The 16,114-nt window shown below is 33.6% G+C and overlaps 1 protein-coding gene across 1 annotated transcript in view; it reads right to left on the bottom strand.

The window, feature by feature from the left end:
* Positions 1-15,751, bottom strand: part of LOC137648464 (sperm-associated microtubule inner protein 5-like) — a 130,175-nt gene extending 114,424 nt beyond the window's left edge. Inside the window, exon 1 of the mRNA XM_068381384.1 lies at positions 15,501-15,751. The gene's annotated coding sequence lies outside the window, so the exon portion shown is untranslated. The remainder of the gene's footprint in view (positions 1-15,500) is intronic.
* Between the last annotated feature and the right edge of the window lie 363 nt (positions 15,752-16,114).

Below are 16,114 nucleotides of genomic sequence, written 5' to 3'. Positions count from 1 at the left end.
TTCCTTGACAATTATTCATATACCTTATGCTATATAAATCTATGTTATGTTAGATACACATACGCTCTCTCTCTCTCTCTCTCTCTCTCTCTCTCTCTCTCTCTCTCTCTCTCTCTCTCTCTCTCTCTCTTTCTCTCTCTCTCTTTATATATATATATATATATATATATATATATATATATATATATATATATATATATATATATATATATATATATATATATATATACGATGTAGCGTATGTATATATACAACTCATTTCTTATAATAGTCAGTAAATTCTATTTAATTCTTAAACACTCTAATATCATAATTTAAGGTAGTAAGTCAGGAAGGCCAAAATAAAAGTAGAAAGAAAAGCAAAAAAAAAAGTAAATAGGTCTCCGGGAAAATAAGTTTTCAAAATGCCTACATGCTGTTATGCCGATAACTGAGTTTAAAAAAGGTAAATCACTCAAAAGAACACTTGTGAAAAAAATAATTACTGAACAGAAGCGACGCTAGACTGCGGAAGAGAGAGACTGTGAGCACCTCATGTTTACAGCATGTATAAAGACTTAAGGTTTTTAGAATCCACTTATGAATGGCAGAGGCAGGGGTCAGTGACATTGCCCTAGCAAGAAGGACAATGCCCAAGAGACTGACCATATATTATAAAATAAGCGCCTAAGCCCCATCTCCACCCAACCTAGGACCAGGGAGGGCCAGGCAATGGCTGTTGAAGACTTAGCAGATAGAACTGTAAGCTCCCCAACTTTAGCTCACAAGGATGGTGAGGTTGCAGACACTACAGGAACTAACGAGTCTGAGTGGGACTCGAACCTCGTCTGCCAAACACAAGGCAGAGACGTAACCAATCAGGCCACAACAACCCTAAAAATAAAAAAAAAAAAAAAAAAAAAAATCTGGTACTACATCAAAGCGAGCTCTGGTACCTCAAGACCCTTAACGAAAGTAAGCCTATATGTGTTATAAAGTGTTAATGGGAATAAGAGTCCCACCTTAGACTTGTGATTGATTGATTTTGAGTTTTCGGGCATCCTGACATTCAAAGTCATTGACGCCGATATCATTTGCTATAAATAAAGAATAAAAGGAAATTCAATTTAGAACCATAAAAGCGAAGAAATCCTTGTAAAAGCTAAATAGCTTTCAGAAGACCTGCTTCTGAAATAAACATAAAAACATAGCTAGCATAGTACAACGCATCCTGCCCAAGAATCTTGACAAGGATGAACCTGTCATCTTCACAACTCTGCCCCGACAGCCAAGACTAAAAATAACATAAATTGCATGGAAACTTATATTGATCATACTTGAAATGCATCGATCTCTAAAAAGAAGCGCCATGAATTTTCATATAATGTTGATTTGACAAACGTTCTGTTATCCAATATAGAAGCAACTTCAGGTCTTTCAGTAAAATTTAATGACTTATGACTGAAGATTCAACTCTGAACGATATATGATTTAACAAATATTTTGACTAGAGCACGAATTTCAGTCATGCATGGATCATACCTTCGCTTAATGTTGACGTAGCTTATACATAACCGATACGATTGGTTTGATAATCAGGGAATAATTCCATATCCGTAACATTCCCAAACTGTTCAGACGTAATCACAACTGATATCATAATGTTTATTTGCATTCAAAGTTCAAACACAATGTTGCGTCATTGTGTTTATATATATTAATTAAAATAACCTAAAACCGTTTTGATTGCTGTCAATATGTGCTTTGCTAAGAGAGGGACAAAATATGGTTTAGCAAATACCTATCATTCAATCGGCTGAACACGACAACGTAATCCTATCAGAATTTGTTGGAAAGATTTCTTTTGATTTAATTGGTAATATGAGATCAAAAATATTCCTTTGAAATCTTGGAATCCAAAACCCTCCAATTAGTCAATACCTAATCCTTTTAGAGGGCGTTCTTTCCTCTTTAGAACCAATATAGAAACTTTTCTCTAGGTAGCATTTTTACTGTCATTTCTATATATATACAGTATATATATATATATATATATATATATATATATATATATATATATATGTGTGTGTGTGTATATAATCAAAGTGACTCTCTCTCTCTCTCTCTCTCTTCCCCCCCCCTCTCTCTCTCTCTCTCTCTCTCTCTCTCTCTCTCTCTCTCTCTCTCTCTCTCTCTCTCTCTCTCTCTCTCTCTCTCTCTCTCTCTCTCTCTCACCAACCCTTTAAAATGGGTGACGAACATGTACATACACACACACACACACACACACATATATATATATATATATATATATATATATATATACATATATAAAATTTGCATTGGAATCAGCACAAGAGATAGGTGGAAAAGTTCCTAAACAAGATCAAGGAAAACTATCAGAAAACACCAAAAGCCTAATAAAGAAAGGATTGGAAATAAGGGTAAAATCCAAAGGAGATAAAATAGAATTAGCAGAGCTATCCAAAACAATAAACAAACTAAAACCCCAAGAGATTTGTAAACACAATCAGACTAAAACTGGGGAAACACTAAGGAAAGGAAGAAGCTTCAAATTAATTAAAAGAATCCTTGGAACAGGGCGCCAACAGAAGTCTGCTTTAAAGGATGGAAATGGAAATAATATTAATAATAGAGATGGAGTGATAAAAACTGCAGAGGGTTTCTATATAATGCTATACAATGGTGATAAAAAAATATCTTCACCAATAGAAATAATTTAGTGCCAAACGTAGCAGTAGGAGAAGTAAAAACAGCATTAAAAGGCATGAATAGAGGCAAAGTAGCAGGAGAAGATGGCCTAACAATTAATTAAATAATACATGGAGTACTCTGCAACAAATGTCTGCAAGAATGCTCTATACCCACAGCTTAGAAAACTTTATCATTATAATAATTCACAAAAAGTGAGACACAATGACCTGAAAAATTATGTCCTAATAAGTTTACTCTACCTAATATATAAAATACTTACTAAGATCATATTACGCCGTATAGGAAGACTCCTAGACATTAATCAACCAAGAGAGCAGGCAGGTTTTGGAAGTGGGTATTCAACAACTGACCATATCCACGTAATTAACCAGCTAATGGGAAAATCAACAGAGTATGACAAACCACTATGTATGGCATTTGTAGACTATGAGAAAGCTTTTGATGCCATCAAACCCTCACCAGTTATTAAAGCCCTTCAAAGACAAGGAATAGATGAATCTTATGTTACAACACTTGATCCTCTAATTGTAAAGCCTTAGCTTCCAACCAATAACATGAAACCTTTTTTTCTTTTTACCTTGAAAAGGCATATGGTAATACTTGGATATATGGTATAACTGAAAACATTCATAATTTTGGATTGAGAGGAGAGCTACCATTGTTTATTCAAGTATTTGTCTCACAGATTTTTTTTTTAAGTTAGAGTAGAAGAAACTGTCAGAAAGGAAATGTCAGGAAGGAGCTCCCAGGGTAGAGTGCTTAGTGTGATCCCATTTGCCTTAACCATAAATGGGATATCTTTTGTCATTCCCATGATATTCCCTCAACACTATTTGTAGATGATCTCTTCATATCATTTACTGGAGCCAGAATGGTTATGGCACTACCCTCCTTTATGTAGTTTTAGGATTGCTGTACGCTAAAACTACATAAAGATAGTGAGAAAATTTTGACTGAGAAAGGAATTCAACAGGGAGACCCCCGTCTCTCCTAAATTATTCACAGCATGACTAGAAGTTTTCAAGAATTTAGAATGTGTCAAATGTAGGAATTAATATTAATGGAGAATACCTTAACATCTTAAGATTGGAAGATGACATAGTTGTGTTTGGTGAAACATGGGAAGAATTATAAAAGATGATAGAAGATTTGAATTCAGAAAGCAGATATGTAGGTCAGGGACTTTGCGGCACCATGTAATAATGTTCAATGAAAATGCAGAGACAACAAATAAGAGTTATGTACAAATCTCTAGAGATTTTTAATGAATATTCGTACTTAGGAAAGACAGTAAGTGTTTCTCCAGAATACGAGACTGAAATTAAAAAAAGGATAAGCATGGGATGGAGAGCAATTCGTAAACAAAATGAGATTATGAAAAGTAAAATGTCACTATCTCTAAAAAGGAAAGTATTTGATCAGAGGGTCCTACCAGTGTTAACTTGTGCATCAGAAACTTGGAACCTTACTAAATCCTTAGAACATAAGTTAGTTATAACTCAAAGAGCTATGAAAATAATAATGATGGAAATAACACTAAGAGTCAGAAAAAGAGCAACTTGGATACGACAGCAAACTTTAATACAGGATATTCTAACAACATGTAAGGAAAATAAATGGACAGAGGAAGTAATGTAAAGGATATTCTAACAAGGAAAAGAAATGGACATGGGGAAGGCATAAAATGAAAATAACAGACAATAGATGGGTATCAAGAATAACAGAATTTGTTCCTAGAGATTGCAAAGGAACACTCAAAAGATAAGAACATATGAGATAAGAATTCATTTTAAAAGCATTTTTTCTATGCAGAAATACTTGTAAGGATTTTGGATACATATATAAGACATCTCACTTGTTGAAAAAAACTGGAAAAATTAAGATCACTTGGATGAAGATTATGAGCTGGAACGCATCTCGTCAAACAACAATAAATGCATCCATTTCTAGTCCACTGCAGGACAAAAGCCTCAGACATAACCTTATTCATGCCTGGTGTTTGGCCAGTTTTTATCCCCACGCTGGCCACTAGGAAATAGTAATGACGTGAGACTTTAGTCTGATCGCTAACAGCAAACCGACCTAGTATGGGTGGCCTGACTAGTAATCTACAGCTCTGCTATTCATGGCGTAACACAAACCCCTTCACCACGATAAGGTATCCCCACTTAGAGAGGGCTACACTATTTATATTGCCTAATCCCAAAAGAAGAACGTACCCATTTATAGCCAAATGAACTAGTAGATGGCATGCTGAAACTGATCCACGGACCTAGTAAACGTAGTACTGTACCGCTCGACCACTACCCTTGATACAAATAAGCCATATAAAATAGTATTTTTATTTTAATTCGTACTGAAATTTGTTAGCAATTTACACAGAATTGCACCTCACTATCTATAATGAATTTCAGTATAGTACACTCTATTTAGCCTTTTTTTTCCTCCTTTTCAAATATGCATCGTGACCCAGCAGGGTGCGACAGAGGACGCGATATAGGTCAGGGACTTTGCGGCACCATGTAATATGGAGTTCGGAAAGACGACTTCTTGGCTAAGGACGTGCTCGCAATTCTAACTAGAGGAAGGCTTTCTTTATTTTTTTTCTTTCCTTTAGTAAATACGCTCGGTTTTTCGGGACCATTTTTGGGGGCGAACAAGTAAAAAAATGGAAGCAAAGGGAATAGACGAAAATATTGCTCCTACTTTACGATGGGGGAGGGGGTATGTAGAGATTAGGCGGGGAAGGAGAGGTGAATTTTAATCATTAATCTCCCAAAAAAGGGTAAGTGATATGATTCCACTTGAAAATTTATTACTCGTTTGATTCACGTTTATATAAACACTGGTCTTTACCAAGTTCCTACACGTAGAAAAAAACTCTTGAAATTAACAGGGAGTCGCTTAAAATGAACGCAAAGGATGAAAACTGTAAAAATATTACACTTCGATAAGGTCGTGACAATTCTTCTCATAGTGACCGCAGAGGAATTGGAATAATTTGCTCAATACATTATTTACCAATTAATCACGTACAAAAGCTTTAACCAGATCAAAACTTATTCGCGTATTGATATCAATAACAAAAGCGTTCAAATAAAGGGTTCATAAAGACTCTTTAATGCTTTTAAATACTTTATAGTGTTTTCCTTGTCGTGTTTGAGATGATTGAAAATATCCTCATCAGATAATCTTGAAGCTTTTATCTTGTATACTTTTGATAACATTTCTATAACGATTTTCATACTTTTGTTAACATTCCTATGACGATTATCATACTTATGATAACATTCCTATAACGATTATCATACTTTTGTTAAAATCCCTATAACGATCATCATACTTTTGATAACATTCCTATGACGATTATCATACTTTTGTTAACATTCCTATAACGTTCATCATACTTTTGATAACATTCCTATGACGATTATCATACTTTTGTTAACATTCCTATAACGTTCATCATACTTTTGATAACATTCCTATGACGATTATCATACTTTTGTTAACATTCCTATGACGATTATCATACTTTTGATAACATTCTTATGACGATTTTTATACTTTTGATAACATTCCTATGACGATTATCATACTTTTGTTAACATTCCTATAACGATCATTTCACATAACATTACTATAACGATTATCTTTTGATACCATTCCTATATCTATTATCTTACATAACATTACTATAACGATTATATTACTTTTGATAACATTCCTATAACGATTATCTTAGTGACAGCAGATGTTGATATTTACTGTTAATTGATTGATTATGAGTTATCTGGCATCCTGGATTATGAATTTTTAAAACAAGGTGGTAAGGGGAGGGTGTCAAAATACTTCTTTGCTGGGAAGCCTAATAATGATAAGTATTTGTTTATAAAAACTAAAGAATAAAAACCATTTGCTCAGATTAGCTCTGCTGTAGCCTACAAGGGCAACGGATACCATTGGAAATTCTATTTCGAAATAAAGACCAAAGAATATAAGTTATGAGGATTACCATAAAATTGTGTTCTAAATCGTAATTATCTTTGTTTAAAAGAAATTGTAATCATGGTATGAGAGAGTCTGGCGATTCATACCAGGTTTTCAGCACTCTTTTTCACACACCACAGCACTTCGGGTACAGACCCTTGATAACATTCGTCAGCTTAATCTATGACAACAGCCATTGCCTGGCCCTCCCTGGTCCTAGCTTGTGTGGAGAGGGTGCTTGGACGCTGATCATATGATATATGGTCAGTCTAGAGCATTGTCCTGCTTCCTAGGGCAATGTCACTGGCCCTTGCCTCTGCCATTCACGAGCGACCTTTAAACGTTTAAACCCGTTAAACCAACCAAACTGAAACTACAACTTCAAGAAATTGTGCTTAAACACTAAAGATACTTGGTAGCTGACAGAATGAAAGTGCAATAGGCAAAATACCATAAAAGCATGGCTTTGTCAAATTGCCTCTCGTTTATTAAGGAATGCCCCTTTATAATCAATACTAAACGCCGCTACCAATGAATATTTCAAAAACATATGTAGAAAACAATCGGCATTGATGTAAACAAGACAGTTTTACCTACTATCGTTTCCAGAGGCCGTGTAATAGTGGTTTTTTTTTTTTTTTAATAACTCCTAAAATAACAGATGGATTTCCATGATATCAAAGCAGGGAGTGCTTCATACAATGGCCTAATTTTGGGAAATACTGTGCATTACCAATTACGTTTTATTAACTTTTTTACTTAAGAAAATGAGGCTAAAGCCAGTCTTAGCCACCCACACATCCGCAAAAGTGATGACGTCCCTCAGTGACGTTGTTATAACGTTTCTTCCCTGTACCTCCCATCCCCCGAATTGTTAAACGCCTGTTTAACTCCATTGATATTTGTCATATGACCTACCCCTAGCAATACGAAATTCTTTGTCCGTAAAAGTTCAGCATACCTGGTAATGTGATTCGTGACTTTAGACTTTACCTAAACACAAGACCAACGTTTTATATCTTACCCACTCACTTACATTGAAGATCAAGAATGAGACTTAAGACACGAGACGAAAGAAGCCATGCTAACCCTACACTTCGCACTTCAAGCGAGTGTTGGTAAAGCAATAGAAATATAGTTTTCTTTAGGTTAAGCCGTAGGACTCATTCTTCCATACAACACAGGTTACTCGATACATCAATTGCCAGGAAGAAAATGACAGAGAACATTGTTTAATATAATTTATCATATCAATTTCACCAGAGAGAGTAGCTTGAATTCCTTAGAAGGTAGACTTCTAAAAGATGTTTCATATAAGGGCATTGACATCGGCCATTTGATAAATTTTGAAATCATATATATATGTATATATATATATATATATATATATATATATATATATATATAATACATACATATATATAATACATACATACATATATATATATATATATATATATATATATATATATATATATATATATATATGTGTGTGTGTGTGTGTGTTCATACATACATAAGATTTATTATATTTTAACCTATAGTTTTATATATCTATATACGTTATAAGTACCAGTACCTATTTTTGTTACTTAAAAGGTATGTGACAAATATCATGGCGACTTTGTGACTGGAATTATACCAGACTTCAATTAATGAACCAATCAACCTTACTTTGAGAAATCCATTGACATTGTTTACATGCCAAGCTGATATACTCGTATCAAAGTATTCATTAGCTTCGCTTTTCCAAAATAATGTTATCACCAATTGCTGGAAACCATAGATTTATGGGGGATGAAAAAAAAAAAAAAAAAAAATTGGACACATACATTTTACTCATCATCACTCTCAAGGAAAAAAAAAATTCTATTTCTACTAATGTTTTTATTTTATTTTTTTTTATTTTATTTTATTTTTTAGTCGCAAATCTAAAATTTGTAGGAGTCCGAGTAGAATATCTCTCAGTGCGATTCCACACCCCTGTTTTAAACCTCTTCTATTATGTTTGATAATTTGTGTTAACCATCTAATCATTATCTACCACCATAAAACATTTTATTGCTCTTCCGGCTCATTTTATATGTGCAGTACACAGTCTTTCCTAACAGGGATTTACTCGGTAGCCTAATAACAATGGGAATGAAGGAAAGAAGGCAAGAAGGAAGGGTGGGGGGGGGGGGGGGGGGGGGAGTACTAGGATAGCCATAGGTGTAAACTCCGAAGGAGGGCTGGGGGAACCTCTGCGTCACAGTTGCGTGATTAAGTAACACTTCTTCGAAACGCTCTGAAGGAAGGGAAGAAGTTCCTCTTTTTTCTAAGAGTAAACGGGTTAATTAAGCACATCTGTCAATTCATTGTACCACCAAAAATTAGGCCAATGTTTGAAACATTCATTGCTGTAGTTTCATGGAAATTCATAACCCGGTTTGTTAGATATTTGAGAAAAACACTATTACACGGCCTCTGGAAACGATAGAAATCCCATAGTTCCTAATCGAAAATCGAATGTCCATTGTATTCACTAAATACTAAATTTTCCCCGAAAAAAAAAAAAAACTTATTAATGTACTAATCAGTTTTAAATCCAAGGAGGTTTAACCTCCTTGTTTAAATCTGATATTTATGTAAACGGGGTATATCTTCATGTTGACCATTTAGACCAATTGCAACGTCAATTTTATGTATTCAGATTCAGCCTGTGTTATCAATTGTCATATATCTGAGGTAAGGTAATTTACTCTTATAAATGCGTTTACTGTGTGTCTCTTGGTTTTTTTAAATAAGTACGCTTAAAAATTTGCTTTAAGAAACGGTATAATTCCTGGAATATATGTTGCCAGGCATTCACCGTTTAAAAAACGGACATATTGACGTAAATGAGTGAAATTACGGTCACCATACCGTAAAGGATAATAACAAAGTAAAATAAAAAATTACAGTCGCTTGTATTCTACTGAAATACGGCTAATAACAGTATATTTTCACGACGAATTTCCGATGAAAATTATGGATTTTTAACAGTGTATGATTGTTTACGCACATATATGCACAATTCATATATATATATATATATATATATATATATATATATATATATATATATATATATATATATATATATATATATATATATATATATAGAGTGTGTTTATACGCATATACGCATGTGTGTTTTTACGAATGTATGTATAGCCTACCCAATTCATGCATATATTCCATATCTTTCCGGTAAAAGCGTACAATACGCGACTCAAAGTCCTTTAACTTTCCCTACACTAATCACCAGTTCTTGTCCATCAATTACGAGATCAATGGACGCCTAAAACTTCAGGTCCGCTTAGGACTGTAAATGAACCAGAGAACCTGATCGATAAGAAACTAGGGCGAGATGAAGTGGATCCTCGCGTGACGTGAAGGAAAACTTCAGTCACGCGACCTATAGAAAAAAAAAAAAAAAAAAAAAAAAAAAAAAAACTTTTGTAGTTCAACACGCTAAAAGAGGAATTCCTCTAGATACAAGCTCGATTAAGGTCGATGGGGTTACTGGCCTTTGCGTGATTGTGTTTAATTTGTGTAACAATGTAGCGATGTATTACAGGTACTTTCCGATTTATGATTCAATAAATCAATTCTTTTATTGCCTTCGTCATGAAGGTATATATTACCCATGTCTGTTCATCTATTTGTTTGTTTGTGAGCAACTTTGCACAAAAACTACTTTACCGATTTTGACCAACCTTGGTAGTCATGTTGGGTACGACCCAAGGATGAATCTGTAACATTTTGGATAAAATACGTCAAAGTACAAGTACGCAGCAGTACTTTGAAAATAATCGCTTATATATTTTGCTTGTTTATTTTTAATTGTTAACAGTTTTACCAACAAAACTACAGAACCACTTTAAAAAAAACTTGGTGGACTATAGTCCATTTCTTTTAGCGATGCAGATTTGCACCCACTCGCAGCGGTGCCCTTTTAGCTCGGAAAAGTTTCCTGATCGCTGATTGGTTAGAATTATCTCGTCCAACCAATCAGCGATCAGGAAACTTTTCCGAGCTAAAAGGGCACCGCTGTGAGTCTGTGCAAATCTGCATCGCTAAAAGAAATTGACTATAGTGAAGTATGGCCCAAGAACAATTTTATCAGAATTTGAAGAAAATACATCGAATTAAAAGTACGAAGTGGAGTTAATAGTAAAATAAAACAGCTTGGCGTGATGAAGGCATGCTCTCTACTGAGTGCCTCTCTAGTTTATATTTATCTACTCTTTCTACAGTTAAACGTTAATCGTTGATACTTCTTACATTAGATACTAATCTGACCATTTATGAATTAACTATATTGCTTTGTTTCTTCAAGCATTAAATTGATTACTTGATTATTGAAGCATAATATTATTTGTCTTATGAAGAATTTTTTGAGTTGGTTCATCATTCTCCTTGAAGTAAATATATTCTCATACTCGTTGTCCTTAAATATTTTCATCGAATCTTAATGTATTACAAAATCATCTTTATTAACAAAATAATCTCTCCTATACAATATGTCTTTCCGGTCACGCAGAACTCTTCCCATCCCTGGGTAAGGGGGAGAGAAGTAGTCATACCCTGGTGAGGGGTGGGTCCGTAAGCGTGTGTACATATCTATCCGAATATTTAGTCATCAATTATTCCTGGTAGAGTACACTAGTAATCAAATATAAGGACTCGTTGGAAGTAAAATTTCCGCTTTGACATGTGTCATATAAAATCACCTTTGATGGCATAATTAAAACATAATTCATCCATTAGGAGTCAATAAAGGTGTTTTTTTTTTTCTTCTTTTTTTTCTGGATTGTGGACATTTGAGGCCATTCAGTACTCGAGTACAATTTAACACAGGAATCCCAAGTACACATTGCTCTGAAGAAGTACACCCAGCAACACCCGTACTGCACAGAGAGTTCCCGAGTGTTACCCCACCCTCCACCTTTGCCATCTCTTCCTACACTATCTGTTTGGTTACTCGCCGCGAAGTAAGGGTGTCGCAGGATGCACTTCTTCAGAGCGAGGTGTGCCATGGACTCCTGTGTCCAACTTGTACATTTAGGCTGAAACTCTAGAGATATACTATTAATATTCCTACCAGCTAAGCTACTATCTCAGTTGGAATAGCAGGATGTTATAAGCCGAAGGGCTCCAGCAGGAAAAAATAGCCCAGTGAGGAAACAAAATAAGCAAATAAATAAACTACATGAGAAGTAATGAACAATTGAAATAAAATATTTTAAGAATAGCGATAACATTAAAATAGATCATTCGAATATAAACTATAAAATGAGACTTGTGTCAGCCTCTTCAACATAGACATTCGCTGCAAGTTTGAACTTTTGTAGTTCCACCGATTCGACTACCTCATTATGAGGTAAAAGATGTTGGACAGCAAGATGAAAGAAGAAAGAAAGCAAGCCTGGTGGTAACGTCCTTGCCTGGTGATTGCCACACTGGGGTTCGAGTCCCGCTCAAACTCCTTAGTTCCTTTGGTCGATGCAATCTCACCAACCTTGTGAGCTATAGGACTATCTTTTGAATCATTGGCAGCCATTGCCTGCCCATCCTTGGTCCTAGCTTGGGTGGAGAGGGGGCATGGGCGCTGATCATATGTAATATGGTCAGTGTCTAGGGCATTGTCCTGCTTGATAGGCCAATATCATTGTCCCTTGCCTCTACCATTCATGAGCGGCTTTTAAACCTTAGACCTTAAAAAGTGTCAGAAAGAATACTGCGAAGACCTCTAAGTAATGCCTGTATTACACAGCGTGAGGTGCACTGGCAGCATTAGCCCCCTACGGTGGCATTTTTTAAATCTGTATACACTATATAATCAAATTCCTTATTTATTGATAAGCTTGTTTTATTCCTATTTCTTCATTGTGATTTTAATTTTCGAAAATTTTAATAAATAGTATTTTGAATTTTTTTTTTGCAATACATTTCCTAGTTAATGAATATTTCGATATATTTCTTGAATATTTATGAGATGAATATAAAAACGGGTCTATTTTTTAACATATCTTTTAACTAACGTTTTATCTGTATAATGTTTTGCATAAGAAAATTATTAAATACATTTCTTAACTGATCATATATTATAATATGATAAATATATTCTTTGACTCCTAATATACTGACCTGATTTGTAGACTTATTTATTGAATGTATTTACTGACTCCTGATTTGCAATCGGAATATTTTCACTGCTTTGAAAAGTTTAACCCATTTTTTTCGACATTATTCATCATCATCATCATCTCCCCTTACGCCTATTGACGCAAAGGGCCTCGGTTAGATTTCGCCAGTCGTCTCTATCTTGAGCTTTTAAATCAACACTTCTCCATCTCCTACTTCACGCTTCATAGTCCTCAGTCATGTAAGCCTGAGTCTTCCAACTCTTCCATCTATTAACAGCAAGGAATGAAACTTAAACAATGACAAATTGTCCCTGTCATATAAACAAAAGATTTAACGAACGATTTTACATTAAATTCATACGAATAACGATTACTTAGAAATAACAATGCGTGATTCCAAAAATTCTCATTTGATATTAAGTTGAAGGATATACAATAACTCACGTATGCTATTTCTTAGAATGACGTACCAATTGTTAAGAACAATTTTCAAATGGCAGTGGTGAATGTGTCGATCAAAATATTCATTCAATCTTGAGATGATTACATCATTAGACAAAGTAGACACGCCTCCTTTTCTCTCTCTCTCTCTCTCTCTCTCTCTCTCTCTCTCTCTCTCTCTCTCTCTCTCTCTCTCTCTCTCTCTCTGCAGTTATAGCTTGCATACAAACACACACACACACACACACACACACACACACACATATATATATATATATATATATATATATATATATATATATATATATTTATATATATATACATATACATATATATATATATAAACACTGTATATATATATATATATATATATATATATATATACTGTATATATATATATATATATATATATATACTTTGTGTATATATATAAATAATATATATACTGAATATATATATATATATATATATATATATATATATATATATATATATATATATATGTATTACAACAACAACAAATGTCATGGTCATCACCACGCTGAACAGAGGGGATTAGTGATGATAGGAGACTTTAGTCTGAATCTCACAGCAAACCAACTTAGCATGGGTGGCCTTGACTAATACAGTTTTGTTAATCATGGCAATGCACAAACACTTTAACAATGTTCAGGTAACCCATCAGAAAGGGATATATATATATATATATATATATATATATATATATATATATATATATATATATATATACATATATATATACATACATGTATATGCATATATATATATATATATATATATATATATATATATATATATATACAGTATATACATATACATATATATATGCATATATAAACATAATTACTTATACGTACACTCTTTTATACAGTATATAAATATATATATATACATATATATATATATATGTATACATATATACATATATATATATATATATATATATATATATATATATATATATATATATATATATATATATATATTACAGTACATATATAAATACAGTTATATATATATATATATATATATATATATATATATATATATATATATATGTATATATATATATATATATATATATATATATATATATATATAATGTATGTGTGTGAATAAACTTAAGAAATTACTTTCAAAGCAAAATTGTATGTGACAGTTCTACACATTCTCTATATTTACAAATCCTAGGAAGATATTGCTTCGATATTCCCTGTATTATTCCTTTCGTTAAAAATAATATCATATACATTAGCACGAACTGTCTGTTATTTTAGTATAATTCTAAAGGGCAAAGTTACATGGGAATGTCTGAATATATGAGAGAGAGAGAGAGAGAGAGAGAGAGAGAGAGAGAGAGAGAGAGAGAGAGAGAGAGAGAGATTTCCTTTAGAAATTTATATAAAAAAAATATCAGTATTTATGACACATTAATATAATACAATAAATAAATTGGCGAATGATATTACCACTACATAATGACAGCCTTCAATAAATAAATTAGTGAATGATATCCCAATTACACATTGTCATTCTACAATAAATAAATTGGTAAATAATATTCCCACTCCACAATGACACTCTTCAATAAATAAATTGGTAAATAATATCCCAATTACACATTGTCATTCTACAATAAATAAATTGGTAAATAATATTCTCACTGCATAAGGACACTATTCAATAAACAAATTTTTAAATGATATCCCAACTACAAATTGTCATTCTACAATAAATAAATTGGTAAATAATATTCCCACTGCATAATGACACTATTTAATAAATAAACTGGTAAATAATATTCCCACTGCATAATGACACTATTCAATGAATAAATTGGTAAATGATATTCTCCCTACGTTATGTCATTAAACATAACTAAATGCATTGTTCCTATCTGGAATAACAGTGAACTCTCCAACACGTGTTGAACATTAATAAATCTCTCACTAGTGTTCCCCTTTAGTACTGAAACCAAAATGGATTGACAGCCGTGAATAAACCACGAATAAATGAATGATTCAACGGGTTTTGTGAATAGCAAATCTATACAGTCATGTGTCGAAGCATCTGTTAAACCATCTGCATACAGGAATGGAAGATAAGATACAGCATCACAATATTATGGGTGTAAACAACTCCGTACTCAGCTGTACTCACTCTAATGGAAGACGAACTCTCCTACGAGGCAGGGAACAGCTTGTCGACGGGGCGTCTGTCCTTTCGTTTTTCTTATCCTTAGGGGCACTCGACCGTCACTTAATTTTCACGTGGAAAGTAAAATCATCCTTCGAATGCACTTGCAAACACGAAAGCTCAGACAGGACACTCGAACGACGTGGGTCCCGCCTCCTTCTGTTTACACTACTGCTATAGCAACCAGGATCAATATGGCTGCTAGGCGAACTCCCACTTCTTACTCGGTAACAGCTACTATCCTTTTTCCCTCTCCATTTCGTTCTTTATTTATACCCTTCCTGGTGTCTTTTTAACGTATGTTTGTTCATTTTCTTCATCATTTTCTTCTTCTTCCCTTTTCTAACTTTGTTCATCATGAGGTCTAGGCTTTCCGAGCCTAAAACAATTTGTTCACGCAAAACAAGTGAAGGTCGCGTGGTGCGACACATGATGAACTGTGAGTTACCAGATATCGCCACGGATAACGATTTCGCTCAATTTTTCTCTTTGCATGTGAATGAAACTCTCAAACATAAGGATTTTAAACGTTACATTGATATTTTGCAATTGTAATTTAGGGCCACTTAATGATAATA

This window comes from Palaemon carinicauda, chromosome 10 (genome assembly GCF_036898095.1).
Source record: "Palaemon carinicauda isolate YSFRI2023 chromosome 10, ASM3689809v2, whole genome shotgun sequence".
NCBI lineage: Eukaryota > Metazoa > Arthropoda > Malacostraca > Decapoda > Palaemonidae > Palaemon > Palaemon carinicauda.
This window is presented reverse-complemented; position numbering and strand designations above follow the sequence as displayed.